A 15,104-nucleotide genomic window follows, 5' to 3' on the forward strand; every position below is an offset into this window, starting at 1 on the left:
TCGCACTCTTGAGCGAGCTCTTAACCAACTGAGCCACTCGGCCAGCTCAGGATAGCTTTTAAGTGCCCATCTTCTGAGTGTGAGTGTCTGTTCCCTTCATGATCCTACTTGTTCATCTAACAGTTAAATATAGAGGGCCTGCCAGGGGCCAGGCATAGCTCTCCTCACCACATGCCCTTTAGGAGCTCTGGGCTTTCTGAGACAATCGTTTTATGCAGATGAGGACTCAATGCCTTAGCTCCCATACTTTCAAGAAAACACGTGGCCTCAGAAATCAGTTTCCACTTGGACCCAGAAATTTAGCAATATTTAAATGCCATAAGAAGGGATAATAAATTTGACATTTGTGGATTCCTCTTACGTTTAAATCATCTCTGTGATCACTACGTAGCAACCAAAGGCACCCGTGAGTTGAAAAATGTGATAGTCACTTCTCTGCCCTCCGTGTTTTTGTCTGGTACGAAGAGAAGGACTTGGGGCAGGACTAGGGAGTGGGAACAACACACTGGTGATGGAACTTTAAACTCTTACCCCAGGTCTTTACTTATGTGCTTATTCATGCTACTGATTTATAGATTCACAGGCTGTAAAGGGAACATGAAAAATGGTCCCCTGGTAAGAAACACCTTAAATAAACCATTTTCACTAAGAAACAATGTAATATAATGATTAAGAGTTCGAATATGGAAGTAGGCCACTTCCAGGTATCAAATCCCAGTGTAAAAGCTATATGACTAGGGAAAACTTTCTCAACTTCCCTATGCCTCAGTTTACCATCTAAAAAACGGGGTGGAATATAATAGTATCTAGCTCATAGATTTGCTGTGAAGAGTAAGTAAAGCATCATGCTTAAGGTACTTGGAAGAGGGCCTCACAAATATTGGGTAGTCAGAAAAGTTATGACGCATTTTTGCAACGAAAAACAGAAAAAATATGTTATGACTTTTCCGACAACCCAATAGCAATCGCTTTATCAGTACAATTATTATAGCCAGCCCCTTGCTAAAAAAACACACTTCTCAATAACAATAGGCTAGGTCCAAATCCCTCAGCTTGACATTCAGGCCTTCTGAGATCCTAAACTACATCTTGAGTTTTATTTCCCACTACCATAAAATAGTATTTTCTACCCAATCACTACTGAGCTCTTACTATGTGCTAAGTGTTGTATTAGGTGCTGGAGGTATAGCTAGAGGAGAACACATATTCACTTTCCTTAGACTCTCAAAACTCAGTTCTTCTGATCCAGTCAACCCAGTCTCCCCACTACCCCTTAATATGTCATGTTTACCTTGACCTTTATTCAAAACATTCTCCTCCCTGGAACACTTGAGCAAAAGTTAGGACTCCCCCCTCTGCCTAACCAAGTCTTACGTTTCCTTTGGTTGTCCTCTTCCACGAAGTTTTCTCTAACAATTCAACTCAATGTGCTCCTTCCTTCTAAATTCCAATGTCATAGCAGTTAGTCGGCTGCTGTCTTCCATTATTATGAAAATATTTTACCCACATTATAAGCAACTTATAGCATTAGTGGTCAGAAAAAACTTTAGTGGAAAATCCAGCTCTGCCTCTTCTTACGTATATGGCCTGAAATAAATGTTTTAACCTCTATGAGCCTCGGTTTTCTTATTGGCAAATGGGAATCATAGGACTTACATCACAGTGTCATGAGAAATAAATACTGTACATTGTATGATGCTGATATGTGGAAGCACTAAATAAATGTTGGTCTCCTTCTTCCTCCTCATTCATATATGTCTTATCTTCCCATCTAATGGGTAGGGATTCTGACTTGGTGGATTGTGGCTGACATGGGTCCTATAGCCCAGCACCACATACTCAGGGTTCAACATATATTAGGAACTCAAGAAATAAGGGGAAAGGAAGAGAAATAGATTCTATTATCTAGAACTGACAGAAGACATTCATGTCCTGCCTTGATGACACCATTTTCTTATCTAATGGCACCTCCTATTAAACCCCTTCCCGTGGCAAAATGTTATGTGCCAAGCTTTGGGTTTCCAGTTTTCCACACATTCACATCCATAACAGCTACTCTGTATTGAGCACTAATTTTTGTTAAGGCAGTTTACATAAAACGACCTTTTTAAATATTTCCTACAACCCTGTGAGATGGCAATTATTATTTCCATTTCACAGATGAGAATACAACCTCAAAGAAGCTAAATAATCCCTTCAAGGTAAACCAGAAACTAGTGGCGCAAAAGTTCAAATACAGCTCTGACTACAAAGCCACGATAATACTAAACCACCATATTACATCAAACCTAAGATGTACTTTTTTCGTGTTTTTACATCTCTGAAATCAGGATGAGTCTTATAATTGATAGTTTATATTAAATTATATTAGAATTTTTTTTGTCCTAGTGGTTCATGAAATATGGTGCCTTTCTCAGTGAATGGTATATCTTTGACTTAACAAAATAATAGCACCTTTTAAGCAACAGGCATCATTCCAAACATCTTAAATCTATTAACACATCTAATCATCACAACAACCCTATGATATAGTCTATTATTATCATTTTTATCCTACAGAGATAAAGACCGAGGCATAGGCTGTTACGTAGCTTGTTCACTCCTCCCCAGTAAAACGTTGGAGCACCTTGGGGTTATGAAACCCAGGCATTTTAGTTGTGGACTCTGCAAGCATAGCTACTATATTCCATTCTTTAATGCTATACTCTTTACGGCTATGCTACATCAGCTCTATCCACTCTGCTTTTCTTTCCAAAGATATTTGTAAGCATTATTTGTAGGTTTTTAAAGACACAGGTTTCTTCTTCAGTGCCTAGCTGGGTGTCTTGTTTATTGTCTCAGAGGTAAATATGCAATATGTGTTCATTCAGTCTAATTAATTTTAACACCAAAATCAAACATAAAATCTTAGCCATGGACTTAATGCTGCCTTTCAGCTTTCCTCAGGTTAATGTTTACTAATTGGTTCATTAATTCAGTGGTTCTCAATAGGGCAACTTTCCTCTCAGGGGCCATTTGTTGATGTATGGAGACCCTTTTTTTTTTTTTACAACTAGGGGTGGGGATGCTACTGGCATCTGGTGGGGCAAAGCCAGGGCTGCTGCTAAACCTCTACAATATACAGGCTAGCCCCTGACACCAAAAACTGTCCCGTCCAAATGTCAGTAATGCCAAGATTGAGAAACCCTGAATTCATTCAATAAATATGGAGCACCTCTCTGAGCCCCACTTTTCTCATCTGTAAGTTTAAAAATTCATAGTGTCTAAAAAAAAAAATCTTTGTGTTTATAGTATTCCCATCCAATGCTTGAATTTCCTTTTCAGCACCACATCAGATGATCTTAAGCCTGTATCAGAACACCTCACCCCCAGGGGCCCAAAAATGTATGTATAGGAGAAATGAGGAAGCCTACCCATTTCCAGAACCACCAATTACAACTTCTAAGGGGCATGCAGAATTGTGGCTATGATGCTGCTTAACATAACATGAAATAAACCAGGCACTACTACTGTGGGCTGATAAAAGTACTATTAAAAAAATTGCCTGTGACATTTTCCAAATGACTTTTCTTTAACAGCCAGTCTCAGTTCACTAACCAAACCCTTTCTTTACCTTAAATGCAATTTTTAAGGCAGAATATTACTGAATAATGGTTCTTAGAGAATCCTCAGAAATGTCAGTACCCTTCACTAATTCAAATTATCAGGGGAGAACCAGTCTTGAATAAGGAAATTTCAAAATTATGACATCACTATAAAATCTCTTCTTTATTACTTTTAAATGCTGCTTTCATTCATCCATGCAATAAACCCTTTTGTATTCCTATGCTTCCCTACAGAAATGGGATAGGACAAAAATCCTGTGCGTAAGGAATCCACAGCCTATCATGGGAGGTAAACAGGCCACCTGGTGACTGCAACCAAGGAAAGCACTGATGAGAAGTCACCAACTCTGTCTGGGGGACTCACAGGATAATCTGCAGAGGAGCAGTTGCTTGAGCTACAATTTGGAGGATCTGTAGCTGTTCCCTAGTAAACCAGGAACAGAATATGCAAACGCAGAGTCTGACTAAGTGGAGAGAATTCTGGGAAGTGTACATAGTCCAGCAGGCTGGCATCCAAGGTCTATGTGGAGGGTGAGCAAAGCCGAGGCAGGAGATTTTGTGGAAGCTCTTATGTGCCTTGCAAGAGAGTTTGGCCTGACAGTCACCCAAAGGAAAGAGACAAAGTCAGAACTGACTCTTGGAAAGATCACTTGCAACAATGAGAACAGACTGAACCAGGGAGAGACTAGCGCTGTGGGGTTACAGTGATTTACCCAGACAGCTTAGCAGGGAATACTCCTTCCTACTGCAGTGTTGAGGTGGGTTGCCTGGCTTAATGAAGACCTAGGGTTTATCTTAAATTGAGCACATTAATTTGCTATTGTTGTATAAGGTCATAAAAAGGCGTGGAAAGAAACTGCTGATTTTCTAGAGAAACCAACTGAGTCCCAGGGACAGAAAGCCATGTGCTTACGTGACACAGTTGTTAGGGAAGAGCTAGGACAAGCACTCAGGGCTCTAAACATCCAGCTCTTTCCACTCTTTCCACTACTATGAGACTCTTCTGATTTGTTTGTAAAAGGCTGTTTTTATCAGGAGTGCAATTAAATGCCTCTTTCTCCTTCTGCTGTTTTTTTTCCCCATCATTCACCTGAGGTTCTATTTACCTAATTAATTTTCACTGCGTATGAAAAAAGCCTTTTCAAAGCACAGGTAAATTTCAGCCTAGCCCTTGTCAGCCTGCTGGCTGATTTCTAATTAACTGAGATGAAATGAATGAGGTTTTACTGTTATTGAGCATTTTAAAAGCTTCTGCTTAGATTGGATTACAAGCACTTGGCAGGAGGAATGTGTGCTTCATCCTCCTATGATCTGGAATCGACAGTGGACAAAAGACAGACAGCAAGGGCTGTAGAACCCCAGCCTGGCAGGGTGTTTCGCAAATGCCTTACTAACTACCGCACTGATGCAGGTGGGAAAGCTCCAGGCAAGGGCATTATTAGAGCAAGGTCTGAGCTCAAGCCTCACATTCGTGACATCCCTGTATGTGTCTCTGAATTGAATAGCTGTGAGAACCTAAATGTGGAGATAGGATAGGACTGCTTCTCCTGGGAGGAGAAGCAAATTGACCATCATTGCATTTCCCATTCATACAACTACGAGGCTGGTTATGATTCCATAAGAAGTGGGAAGTAATGAGGCTACCCACAATCTCATATACCTTATCAGCTGCTATTGTCATAACAAAAAGACAGAGAAAGAAAGACAGGGAGAGAAACTATAGGGGCAGGGGTAGCATGTGCAACATAAATTCACCGAAGGTTGTAGGACAGCTTCAAAGAGGAAGAAATAAGGTTAAGGGTTAATTTGTCCAAGCTCACTTGGGAGAGCCAGGAGCCATCTGCTGCTGAGCCCACTCTATTTGTGAGACTATTCATCTCCATCCTCTACTTTTTACAGGTAGGGACCTTCTCTATGGTGACATTCAAAGCCTCTTTCAAAGTCTACACTAGGTGTCTGCAGGGAAAGAGTAGTTGGCTATCTGTAGAGTTTGGGAGATGGAGCTCCACCAGCCCCTTCTTCCTTTATGGCATTTTCCCACTTGCCTTGGGGAGCCTTTCATCACCCTTTCAGGCTGCAAGTTTATTTGGGTTGGGCCTTGGGGTTGGCTTGTGCTTGTTCAGGCTAACTGTGACTGGGTAAGTCTGCCTACATCAAGGTGAAATGTTAGTGAGCTGACTTCAAACCTTAGCTATTTTCTCCATCTTTGTTTTATTCAAAAGGAGCTGCTCTAATAGTCTCCATCTCTCCAACTCAACTACATCTCCTAATTCATTCATTTTAAATACAAGCAAAAAAAAAATTTATTTACTAGGTAACCATAAGACACTTAAAATTTTAACCACTACACTGCTTAATACCTATGGCCTTGGATGACTGACACTCCTCTGGAAAATGTCTAGAGAGGGACTAATTTACTGTCCTCCTGAAACAACCAAAAAATGGACAAAATACAAGAAACAATGGTTTTCAAGGTAGTGTTAATCAGGCAAAGAAGGACAGTAGTCCTGGAAAGATGGGAAATAAATAAGGTAAGGGCTAAAATTGTCCCAACTCTATTGAGAGAGTTCAATTCAGGGAGAAAGAAACAAGGCAGAGCCCACTGGACTCCCTAAGCTGAGGAAATAAAGCAGAAAATCGAGAGGGACCAAGGTGACTGTAGAACAGACTACCAGAGAAGAAAGAATAGCATAGAGAACTGTGGAGATCTACAAAGATTTTCGTAGATGTAGCTAGGTACTGATCAATCCATGCATGTGAAGAAACCACTTGAGACTGAGGGAACTACCACCCAAAAGAATTAGAAGGAATAGCACCTGACCTCACATAGTCAGATTGGAAAATTTTATAAATAATGGGGGATGGGTAGAATACCTCCCAAAAACTCTCACTTTGGTAGTGGGAAATAGTAATCTCTAGACTGAACACTACTTCAGACCCACCTAATAAATTTTAAAGGCAAAACTCAAAAGAAACAAACTATTTCCAAATAACATAGCGGCATCCAGAACAAATCTCAAGAAAATTTATAGGAATACAAAAGTATCCAGCACCTAACAAGGTGAAAATTTACATCTGGTATTCAATCACATGAACAAAGAAGCAGGAAAATACAACCCATATGAGAAGTTACTCAACCAAAACACACCTAGAACTGATATAAATGTTGAAGTTATCAGAAAAGAAAATTAACATAGATATTATACCAGTATTGCATATGTTTGAAAGTTAAGTAGAGACATGGAAGATATTTTTAAAACCCCAAATGGTACTTCCAGAATTAAAAACTAAAATGTATAAAGTGAAAACCATACTGGTTGAAAAAAATGACCAATTAGACACTGCAGAAGAGCAGACTAGTGAACTTGAAGAAATAGTGATAGAAACTCTTCAAAATACATCACAGAAAGAAAATATGTAGGAGGAAAAGGAGGAGGACAGGAGGAGAAGGAGAGAGGATGAGGAAGAGAGGGGAGGAGAAGAGGGGGAGGAGGAGAGCATCAGAAGTCCTGATATACAAATAAGTGGATCCCTTAAATGTGGAGGGGGGAATATTTGAAGAATAATAACAAAAGTTTTTCCATATTTGATGATACCTATAAGTCTATAGAACCAAAAAGTTCAATGGATCCTTAGTACAAGAAACATGAAGAAAACTATACCAAGGTACATCATAATCAAATTGTTCAAAACCAATTATAAAGAGAAAAATCTTAAAAGCAGCCAGAGAAAATACAAGGTATATGTAAACTGGAATAAAGAAAAGAATGACAGAAGATCTTTTTGTTGGAAACCAACAGAAGAAAAAGTGAAGCAACATTTTTAAAAGGCAAAAGGAAACTAGTTGTCAACTTAGACTTCTATACCCAGAAAAATGCATTTTACAAATTAAGGTGAAAATAAAAAAATACTTCAGACATACAAAAGCCAAAAATAAAAAAAATCAACACCAGAAGATCTTCACTGCAAAAAATGTTAAAGGAAGTCTTTCAGACAGAAGGAAAATACGAAATCCATGTAAAAAATGAAGAACATCAGACATGGCAATATCTTTATAAACATAACTGACTATTTAGACCAGGTATCAGCAAACTCATCCCACAGACCATGCTATGGTCTGAATGTATGTACACTCCCAAATTCACATGTTGACATCCTAATGCCCAGGGGTGATGGTATTAGAAGATCTTTTGGAGGTACTCAGGTCATAAGGATGGAACCTTTATGAATGGGATTAGCTCCTTATAATAGAGGCTCTGTAAAGATCCCATGTGAGGATACTACAAGAAGTCTGTAACCAGAAAGAGGACCTTTATTTCACCATGCTACACCCAGATCTCAGTCTTCCTGCCTCTAAAACTATAAGAAATAAATTTCTGTTGGCTATAAGCTACCTAGTCCGTGGTATTTGTTATAGCAGCTCAAATAAACTAAGACTGACCAAATCCTTACTGATTATATATTTTTTTTAAATAAAGCACTACTGGGACACTTCCATGTTCATTCATTTATGTTTTGTCCATAGCTGGTTTGAACTATAATAGTAGAGATGAATTGTGGCAACAGAAACCAGATGGCAAACAAAGCCTAAAATATTGACTACGGGTATTTATGTAAAAAGTTTGCCAACCTCTGGTTTAAACAAAAATAGTAACAATGTAATATATTGTTTATAACATACATAAAAATAAAATATATGGTAAAATGGCACAAAAGTCAGGAGGGGAAAAATGGGAATATACTGTTAAGATTCTTAGTTACATCCAAAATGGTATAATATTATTTGAAGAATGTCATAAATTAAAGATGTATGTTATAAATCCTAAAGCAACCACTAAATAAAACAAAAAGTTATAGCTAACAAGCCAAGAAAAGATATAAAGTGGAATCATATTCAATGAATCCAAAGGAAGACATAAAAAGAGGAAAAAGGTAAACAGAATATATGAGACAACAAAGAACAAGATGGTTTATACCTAACATATTAACACAATAACGTAAATGGTCTAAATACCTCAGTTAAAATGTACATATGATTAGATTGGACTAAAAAAAAAAAGCAAGGTCCAACTATATGCTGCCAAAAGGAGCACACTTTAACTATAATGACAATAATAGACTAAAGTAAAGGAAGGGGAGATGATATAACATGCTAACACTATTCAAAGGAAAGCTGGAGTGGCTGTGTTATATCAGACAAAGGAGATTTCACAATAAAGAATATTATCAAGGGTAAAGAAGGACCTTTGATAATGATAAACAGGTTAATTCACAAAGAGGACATAACAATCCTATATGCATGCAAAAACAGAGCTTCAAAATATATGAAGCAAAAACTGAAAGGAGACATTAATCTACAAATTATAGTCAGAGATTTAAGAAAATGCAATTAAAACTACAATGAGATATCACTTCACACCTATGTTTAAATTATAAAGAAAATTATCCTAACAGTTGGCTAGGATGTAATGGAAATAGAACTCTCATACCCTGTTGGTGGGATGCAAAGTGGTACACCACTTTGAAAAATAGTTTGGCAGTTTCTCAAAAAGTTAAAAATGACCTATCATACGACCCAATCACTCCTAGGTATTTACCTAAGAGAAATGAAAGTATATGTCCATACAAGGGCTGGTACACAAATGCTCACAGCAGTCTTATCTGTAATAGCCCCAAGTTGAAAACAACCTAAATGCCCATCAACAGGTGAATGGATACACAAACTGTGGTATATACATGCCAAGGAATACTAGTCAGCAATGAAAATGAATAAACTATTGATACATGCTAAAATATGCATGACTCTTAAAACAATTACACTAAATGAAAGAAAGACCAAAAAAAGGCTATGATTCCATTTACATAAAATCCTATTAAATGAAAACTAATCTTATAGAAACAGATCAATGGTTGCCTAGGAATGGAAGTGGAGAAAAACAGATAGGAGCTAGTAAAAGGGACTTCAAAGTTGCATGAGGACACCTTTAGTGGTTATGTTTTTATTATCTTGATTGTGGTGATGGCTTCACTGGTATATGCTCATCAAATGGTACACTTTACATGTAGCTTACCATATATCGATTATACTTCAATAAAGCTGCTTAAAAAATGTATAGAGAGAATCACTGATCTATGTCAAGGTCAGCCAAAAGCAGCTTAAGAGAGCCCACAAAGCACAACTGCTCTGTCTGCAGTGAGGCACAGACCCAGTGGCTCCACAGTGTTCCTGGTCCCTCCCACTGTCGCAGAGCCTGAGAGAATATTTTTTTCTAAAAGTCGTTTTTCTTCCTGTGATGTCACCTACAGCTGCCGTTCCCCTCATCTCAGGAATGTGGAAGGACAAAGTAATCCTGACCCACTACATCTTTTCAAGGCAACTCTCTCTCTGCCAACACCAAACATTGATAGACACTAGGGGGAGAAAAGCTACCCATGGCTTTGAAAGGCTGCCAATGCCTAATTGACACTGTTAGGTTATTTAAAGACTTCTTCTCTACACAGTCACTTAGGAAGTATCCATATTGGAAAAAAAAAATCTTTATGAAGAATAACAATATAACCTATCATTATACAGTAATTCCTTGGTTTGTCAGCATAATTCATTCTGGAAACAAACTACTCATATTGCAAGACATCGCTTGTTTACCACATTAAAATGTACTGGAAACGTTTGCTCGTCTTGCAGAACATTCGCAAACCACGTTACTTGCAATCCAAGGTTTTACTGTATTAATTTCTCACCAATCTACTTTCACATAAGAAGAGAAACAGTGTATAAATTAAAGAATTAGGGTAAGATTATAGATGTCTTTGCTCTAAAATAACATCTGTGGTTTCCTCTTTGTAAAATCTGACAAATTCATTCAGCCAATAAATATTGCACTGCCCACATTCTATAGCAGACACACATAGGAGGCAATATTTGGTGCATCTCCAGGTGATGAGTCAGTTGTCAAAATTCCACATGAATACAGAGGGTGCCAATAAAACGTATACCTATTTTAAGAAAGGCAAAAACTATATTAAAATTATAATGCTCAATATACACTGATAACAAAAGACAAATATAAGTCATGTGTATACATTTTATTGACACCCCCAGTATTAGTCAAAGGAAGACGAGACCACGTTCTCAAACTAGAAACTGAAAAGCTGATTATTGCAGGAATTCAGAATTCCACTGAGTACCCCAGGAACCACCACTTGATTGTCCAAAGACAAATTGTTGAACTTTAAAACTGATAGCACTTAGATTTTGATGTGGGACATAGTTATCTCAAATATGTTCAATATGTTTTGAAAATACAGAAATCTACCTGATACCAAGATGATGATAGTCTGTTTGGATAACGACGTGGCTGTGGTGGGAAAGATAAAAATAAAACAAAAAAAACTTGACAGATGTTTGTAGAGAGAAGCAAAGCGGTATCCCACAGAATCTATGGCCTCTCCCTGACATGAGGAATATGACAGAGAGATTTTCTTTATCTGAACTGATAGGCAAGAAATCTATTCATAGGCACATCTTTCTTGAAATCTGAAAAGGGCAAATTCTGTATTATCACTATATAATGTATTCAATCACATTTCCATTTCTGAGAGCAGATGAAAAGTGGGATGCCTGGGATTCCAAATTAATTTCCTTTATTCCTTTTCAAGACACAGCTTTTGTGTTGTAGAAGGGTATCACCGTTCCTTTTTCATTTCTTATTTATAAGTCACACTCCCTGTCCTAATCATCTCCAGCTCTTCCCCAAAGCTAAAAAGTTTCAAAGAAACTGAAGTTTGGCATTTCTTTTGTAAAATGCCTACTGTTTACTCCTTAAATACTCATATTTACTTTGGAGTTGAATTAAAAGTAAAGATAGTATGTCCAAGGAAACTCCATATACCTATCACTGTGTCTAATTCTGACTGTTAATCCAATATGGCCATTGAAATAGTCAGAACTCTTTACAAGTGACAAAAATCTAGCCCAAATTAGCTTACGTAGAAAGGGAAAAGTAATACAACTGCAGAAAGGAAAAGAGTGGCAAGATTTTCCCTCCTTTTCTCTCTCTCTCTCCCTCCCCTTCCTACCCTCCTGTGTGCGCGTGTGTGTGTGTGTGTGTGTGTGTGTGTGTGTGTGTGTTACTCACCTCTGCTTTTCTCTGTGTTTGGGCCTATTCTTCCCTATTAGATATAAGTTTTTTTGTTTTTTGTTTTTTCTACAAGCCTGTGAATATAGTCAGAAGCAACTCCAAACTTATATACCCTTCCTGCTAATGACCAGAAAGCAAAAATGTTTCCTGCCTTCCTTCAATTCAAGAGGTGTTTGGAAACGTCTGTGATTCCTATACCCCAAGACTGAGACTGAGATGTTATGATTTTCAGCCTCCACTAAAATCACATAGTTTGGGTGAGGAAGGGGCAATGTTTTAAAAAAAAAAAAAAGGAAGAGAAGGAGGGGGGGAGAGGAAAAGAAAGGAAAGAGAAAGATTGGGGGGGGGGGGAGGAGAGAAGGTTAGGATGCATAAAACCAGAGATGAATATTTGGAAATTAGGAAACCAGTATACTACAGTCAGCCATCTTACACTTGAGGTTTTCTTATTCAACTTCGACCTTTTTAACTACCATAAAACGTAACACTAGTATGTGAGAAAGCTTCCATCAAGTAATGGTAGGGGTCTTCATTGCATCATCCAAAGGAATAAACTATGGGCGTTTCATTTGAATTACAGATCAGTATTTTCTCTCTAAGCTTTTTTAAATTAAAAAAATTTTTAATACCAAGAATTATGATATAGGTAATAGTTAGAATTTATGTTTGAAATAAAATAAAATTTTGTACTCCCTCATTATTTCTTAACTGTTAGAATTCTGAGATTTCTACCCACTTTTACTCTACAACTTCAAAGTAAAATAGCTTCTCTCCTATTTGCCTTTAAGTTTCAAAATTTTGAGGTTTAAAGAGCGATTTTCCAAAATGTGCTTTCATCTAGATTACACATCTATAAAATGTTTTCAAATTGGTAGATTGTGGCTTTGTCCTCTATCTGTCTCCCTTTTAGGAGGAATGCTGTCATGGAGATAAAAGGAAGATGCGCATTGTATTTGAAAATGCATGAGAAACCCCAAATCAGCAAACCTCACCTATGCATTATAGTCCTCTAATGAGTCCTTCATCCTCTTACCCAGAGTGAGACCTCCCACCCCTGGGGAGTATATCCAGTAGACTCTGTCCCTTCTCACCACAAAATTGAAACAAAATGATGCTCCCCAATCTAGACACCCTAGATACCTTACCAACTTCCATAAGCTATGTCAACAGGAAGGAAATAAAACATACCCTTCCTTCATAAACACCCGTTATCTCTTCCAGCACAAATTATCATAGTAATATTTATTCTTTATGTAAAAATGTTTCTTATGAAAAACTGAAAAATACTAAGAAAACATTTCAAGAGATAACACCAGCTTTTTTCATCTGACATTATATTGTAAGCATTTTTCATTTAGCTAAATCTTTGAAAACGGTTAAATTGGCTGCAAACCCCAATTCAGTCATATTAATGTGACATAATTTATTTAATCACCAGTATTTGTTTCCATGTTTTTCCTATTATAAATAAGACTATTAAATATCCATATCCATAAATCTTTTTCTACAGTGTTGATTATTACTTTGAAATTAATCCCTAGCAGTGGAATTACTGGATCAAAGGAGATAAATCATTTAAAAACTCTTGATACACATTACCAAATTCCTTCTCAGCAGATTTTCACTTTTACTATCAGAACCCGAGATTATTTACTCTCATCTTTGCCATTTATGCTAGTATTATCATGGGAACAAATATTTTAAACAAATTTAAGCAAAATTTTCAAAATGGAAATTTGAAATGGACTTATTTTTTACTCACCAGCTGACTTCAGTGCACCATGACTAGCATCCCAGTAGCTGATGCTTATTTTGAATGCAGACTTTCTTGTCAACAACCTAAATGTTTATCAAAAAGAAGACAGCTAAATTATGATACATCTATACCATGCAATAATACATAAGCAATAAATGATTGAAGGATATGCATGTTTCTTTTTTAGAAATATATGTATTACTATATATATATATAAAACATATATACAGAGGGTGCAAAAAAATGTATACACATTTTGAGAAAGAAAAAAACTATTAATTGTAATAATATATACGAATAACAAAAGATGAATACAAGTCACATTTGACTTCTACAATACAATTACAAGAGGTGCTCAAAGTGGTTACCATCAGTGTCCAGACACTTCTGATTATGGCGAACTACTGCTTGGGCATAGATAAAATCTCTTAAAATGGGTATATACTTTTTGGCACCCCCAGCATATAACACTATACCTACATAGTACTATACCTGTATACATATATAATGTAATCATTTTATACATATATATTGTAATCATTTAATCATACATATGATTAAATGTTCATAGAAACATGAAAGTTCTGAAGAGATAAACACCAAGCTACTATGACCAGTCTTAACCTAGAAACAGTGCATTTGTTGATGGAGAGTGAGGGGAATTTTTAAGATGGAAACACCAACTTGCGTTGTATTACAATGCGCATACATTACTTTTGCAATCATGCCCCAATGCGAATAGTATTCTATTGCCCTCTCACTCCTAACACATACAGAAAAGAACTTCTTATCTTTCTAAACCTACTCTTCTGCCCGTTTCTGATGAATACTTATGTCAGGGCCCAGGGCAATCCACCTCAAAATATCCCACAATGGCATATTGATTCCTTTGAATTAAAGTTACTTGACATGTAGGAGGTGCAAGAAGGGCGTGTTGACTTGCCCTTGTCTCCTTGAATACAGAACATAAACCTCCCCTGTGAAAGGTGAACTCCTTGTTCCAGGAGAGCTAAGAGAGACACCCCCTTTCAGCTAAAGAAATCCAAGGCTGAAAACCCTGTATAACCAAACTTTGTTACTTGTTGCTAATTTACTGCCTAAACTCAAACTTTGCTTAGATTCCTCCTAATGAGCACTCAAACTGTTTCTTTGTCCTGTCAATTCTTTACAAATTTATTGTTTCTTTGTCTAAAAAGTATAAAAAGCTGGCTGGCTCATCATTTCTTTGAGCATCATTTATGATCTCCCGAGTCCACATATTTTTTTCTGTTAATCTTGTGTCAACTTTATTCCAGCCTGTGTGGAGCATACAAAATATATTATACATGTTGGAAGAGGTTTGCAAAACGAGTTGTTTACTAGTAGGGACACATGCTAGGCCGCACATGTGTGAGACTGATAAGGGTGAAGTGGAAAACATGTTTTTGTGTGAAGCTGAGCATAACAAAATTGAGTGATAAACACGTTCACCAAAACAACTTCTGGTTGTCACCTAAGAAGTAAACAAGTCCAGGGCCGGCCGAGGGGCGCGATGGTTAAGAACTCGCTTGGGATGCCAGAGGGCCCCGGTTCGGATCCCACATATGAGGGCCAGTGACACTG

The 15,104-nt window shown here is 37.4% G+C and overlaps 1 long non-coding RNA gene across 1 annotated transcript in view; it reads right to left on the reverse strand.

The window, feature by feature from the left end:
* The window catches only part of LOC109383249 (uncharacterized), a 153,681-nt gene that overhangs the window by 102,396 nt on the left and 36,181 nt on the right, over positions 1-15,104 (reverse strand). Inside the window, exon 2 of the long non-coding RNA XR_002124143.1 lies at positions 13,509-13,585. This is a non-coding gene — a long non-coding RNA (uncharacterized LOC109383249). The remainder of the gene's footprint in view (positions 1-13,508; positions 13,586-15,104) is intronic.

Source organism: Hipposideros armiger, unplaced genomic scaffold (genome assembly GCF_001890085.2).
Source record: "Hipposideros armiger isolate ML-2016 unplaced genomic scaffold, ASM189008v1 scaffold_79, whole genome shotgun sequence".
NCBI classification, from domain to species: domain Eukaryota; kingdom Metazoa; phylum Chordata; class Mammalia; order Chiroptera; family Hipposideridae; genus Hipposideros; species Hipposideros armiger.